At 41.2% G+C, this 4,106-nt stretch overlaps 1 long non-coding RNA gene across 2 annotated transcripts in view; it reads right to left on the bottom strand.

Annotated features, from left to right (window-relative positions):
* LOC102308594 overlaps positions 1–3,312 on the bottom strand; it is a 4,887-nt gene extending 1,575 nt beyond the window's left edge. Inside the window, exon 1 of one of the 2 annotated variants that reach the window (XR_006053419.1) lies at positions 2,685–3,312. This is a non-coding gene — a long non-coding RNA (uncharacterized LOC102308594). The remainder of the gene's footprint in view (positions 1–2,684) is intronic. The other variant, XR_317733.3, reaches the window with a different exon arrangement.
* Between the last annotated feature and the right edge of the window lie 794 nt (positions 3,313–4,106).

The raw sequence follows: 4,106 nt of genomic DNA, 5'->3' as shown, positions 1-4,106 counted from the left end.
GGTAATTTCCCCCAGCTGTGCTCTCCTTCTTTGCCTCATTCTCCTCGTTACTTCCCAGTGTATTTAGTCCCTGTGTTTCTCTGAGTCAGTGTTGCGTCGTACCCTCTACTAGCTGTGTGTTCTGCTTCTATGTTCCTAGTGTTTAGTCTCCTGCTCCAGTTTAGTTTTTCTTTTCCAGTGTTTCAGTCCTTGGTTCCTCTGTTCTGACTTTTGGTTTCCTTTTGGTGAGTTTAGTTTGTACAATGTTTTTCTCCAGCAATAAAGCTGCACTTTTAGTTTCACTTCCGTGTTTGAGTTCTGCATTTTGGGTCCACCACTCCTGCCTGCCTGCCACACAGCAACCATGACAAATACAGATGTGGTGGGCCGTGCAGGGGTGTCTGCCTTCCCTGCACGGCATTCGCAATCATACCCTGCTAACTTAATATGGCACTGGGTCCTTCATTGTGATTGTTGTTGGTTATGTTGAGCCGGCGGCGGGAGAGCTGCAGCTCTGTGTGTGTATGCACAGCAACCCTGAGTGTTAATAAAGAATGCTGCAAAGCATAAATATGTCACCAGGTCTGTCATGGTCATTCACAACAGAATTAACCTCCTAAGACCCGAACTCTTCCACGGCATGCATTTTTATTTCTCTTTGATATTTGGGCATATTGGGGACCGATGAATGTAAAAACAAAGAATTATCAAATGTTTTTTACCTTGTTTTTATGAAAAATAAGAGCCACATGAGGATATTAGTTTAAAATTTTGATAGAACAGTAGCAGTATAATGTCCTTGTAAGTGGATATCAGGCCCTTGTAGAGCAGAATTGAGTATTTTGGTCTAAATAACCCAAAATGTGATGTCCACTGCATATGTGGATGCAGGGTCCTAGGAGGTTAAAGTAAATCAGCAGGAAAAGCTATAATGCAGTATTTCAGTGCTAAAAGTGCTGCATGAACGTATGTAGACTTGCCTCTAAATGCACACAGATATTATTTACTAATGAAATATTTAAGGCAGGGTTGGGCAACTCCAGGCCTCAAGGGCCGGTGTCCCTGCAGGTTTTAGTGTGTCCTTGAACCAACACAGCAGATTTAAATGGCTAAATTAGCTCCTCAAAATGTCCTGAAGTTCTCCGGAGGCCTGGTAACAAACTAATCATGTGATTCAGGTGTGTTGACCCAAGGTGAGATCTAAAACCTGAAGGACATCGGCCCTCGGGGCCTGGAATTGCCCACCCCTGATTTAAGGCAATGCTACTATCCACACACAACTGAGGGATCTTCCAGGAATGGATACGTCATGTTCCATAAAATTGATCGGTTAGTTCGTTTGTACCTGTTGATCTCTCATCTGGATAAGTAACCATGGGATATTTACCCCGATAGTACAAAAATCCCAGAGTATCCCATTTTATATGTGCATCTTATTAAGCCGTCGTTACTGAAACCTCTGACTGTGCTGTGACGAGAATATCAGTGCATTCATTTGGTTTTTCCACTGATAGTTTGTATAATCTCGTATGATTTTCTGTAACTTTTTTCTTGCTTTATATATATTTCATGTATATTTCTTGTTTCTGCACAAACAAACCAGCAGTCAGAGCGCACTCAGTGATGAAATCTTTACTGGAATTCAAAGGATTGTTTTCTTTTGTGTGCTAAATCAGCAGATCAGTAGTTTCCTGCAGCAAACGTCTCTGGAGTGGCTGTTACTAATGGCAAAGGATGTTTGTTGATCCGTGAAACGCCCCTTTCAGATTAGTTATTTGCTACTTACAATTAGACTCTACTAGACAATACTTGAAATGTGCACTTCCTTTGTATTCTTATTCCTATTTATTATATTTATCCCTTTTGTATACTCTGTATTTATATATGTGTATATATGGTATATTTCTGCTCACATTCTGTAACTGCTATTGGAAACCGAATTTCCCGGAGGAACCCACCCGAGGGATTAATAAAGTTTCATCTAATCTAATCTACACCGCTCATTTTAAGTGAGCAGACAGAAGAAACGAGGATTAGCTTGAGTTCATGGCCGTGGGAAGTAAAGAGGAGCTGCAGCATGAAAGCATCACAGCATCGCTGCCAAATGTAAAAATAGATAAACAGATAAAAGTGTCTGAACGCTTTAACGCGATCCATGAAGAATTATTTTATTTTATTTTATTTATTTTTACCAAAAATGTGTGAATCAGGTCAGTGAAGTCACATCTGCAGTATCATAACCTGCATCCAGCTGATGGAGACGCTTTGGCTTATTATCAGCTACACATTGAAAGTAATTTCACAGCCCTGCCTTTGTTGCACAAACCTCTTTAACTGCGTTGCATGCTGTTTACTGTTGGCTTTTAAAATGTTATCCATGTTTGGATCTGTTCCGGTTAACTGTGCGCTAACAGGCCACATCATCACTGCTGTGGAGCCTGGCAAACTTTTAATGGATTCGTACTGAGTTTGCTCACCTGAGCTTGTGGCTGACGTGTGCGCCCTGTGAGCTTTACTTCTTATATTAATTACATAAAATTACACAGGCATGTAAAAAGTAAAATTACACATGTACTTTACATTCAGAATGAGTGTGTGCTGTATAAACAGATCAGGGCTCCGTGCTGCTGCTAACAGCCTGAGCTGCTTCTTTCACATTAGCTCTAAAGTGCAGTGATGATAGCATTAGTAGTGTTAGTGGTTACCTTCAACAGATTATCCACAGCTGCATGTAAGGATGAGGGAAGATCCAAAGCAGTGTTGCTTCATTCTCATTCAAGTGTGAATAGCAGTCTCACAAAACCAGTCACAGAGCTCCTCATCGGAGCAGCAGAGACACAGTTTCTCTTTTTACAGCTGGAAAAAAGGACACTCCCTGTTAAATGACTCAGCAGGAAAGTAAACAAGGAAGCATAAACATTAAGTAGTTTACTTATTTCTCCTTTAAATGACTTTAAGGAGATTTTGAAAACTCTGTTGTTGTTTTTTTATTCTGAATTCATGTGTGGACTTTGCAGGAAAGTAACTTCTCGGGTTTGTGAAAACTAGTGGACTTTTTCTGAGACCACAGTTGGAGAAGAGGGTGGTGATGAGACTGATGAGGTCAGCATCAGTCATTACTGCTGATGAGGTGGAAGGAAATCCAGGAGGAGGATGACTAAACAAAGGAAAGTAGGAGAGGTGAGAGTCGGGGTCCAGTCGTCATGAGGAGACTGAGAATAGGACACGCTCTCTGACCAGGAGGCTGTTTGTTTAAATAAAGTGACGTTCTGACCTGTTGGTGCATCTGTCCTTTGCTTTTCTGTGCTCAGACAGTTTAACAAGGCAGATAAATCAGCTCCCCCAAGATTTTATTTTTTAACTCATCAGACATTTCAGACCAGTGAGAAAATTCAAATGGCTCCTGAAAGCTGAGAATTTTGTGATTTAATTCCAAATTTAATAAAATAAGTTCAGACGGCCTGTTTGAATCTTGTCTCTTGAATCTTGGGTGATAAAAGGTTAGATTCTCTCTTTGTGTTTCACAGCAGTAGAGAGAAGATTAACTGCTAACATGTGATCAATATTTATGAAACTATGAGTTTAAGAACTTTTAATGTAAAGAGATATCGTTCTGTTAAACTGGAGACGTTTGCAGAGAAACTGCTGCATGAGAGGAACCAGCCCGGCCTTACTGCACACCTTCATGTCAGAAACAAACTGACAGCTTGCTGACAGACAGTACTCAGGGATATAAATGTCAATACCGTCCCCATGGAAACTGCACAGAAACACATTTTCAAACATGACGTCTTTGGATTCAGCCGAGGCTTCCTCCTTTCATCCCTCCAGGCAAGACAGAGAACGCCCACACAGCCTGTTCGTATTGTGTCCAAGTCCACCTTAAAAAACTCACACAAGCGTGTCTGTCTGCTTGTGTCTGTTCTGGTTTCTCTGCTGTGCTTTATTTCATGAGCTACACCTGGCTGTGGTGAGCTTGGTTATCAAAGCTCCCTCCTTTCTTTCTAGCAGTGTGTGACAATGCAGAACTGGATTATCTTCCAGTACTGAGTAAATACTGGTACCACGATATCAAGTTTTAAAGGTGGAGAGCAGTGTGCCAGGATTCATGAGATCAAACATCAGTT

Source organism: Haplochromis burtoni, unplaced genomic scaffold (assembly GCF_018398535.1).
Source record: "Haplochromis burtoni strain Fernald_Lab_line unplaced genomic scaffold, NCSU_Asbu1 Contig_951, whole genome shotgun sequence".
Taxonomy (NCBI): Eukaryota; Metazoa; Chordata; class Actinopteri; order Cichliformes; family Cichlidae; genus Haplochromis; species Haplochromis burtoni.
Note: the sequence above shows the minus strand (reverse complement) of the source record. Positions and strands in the feature narration are given on the sequence as shown.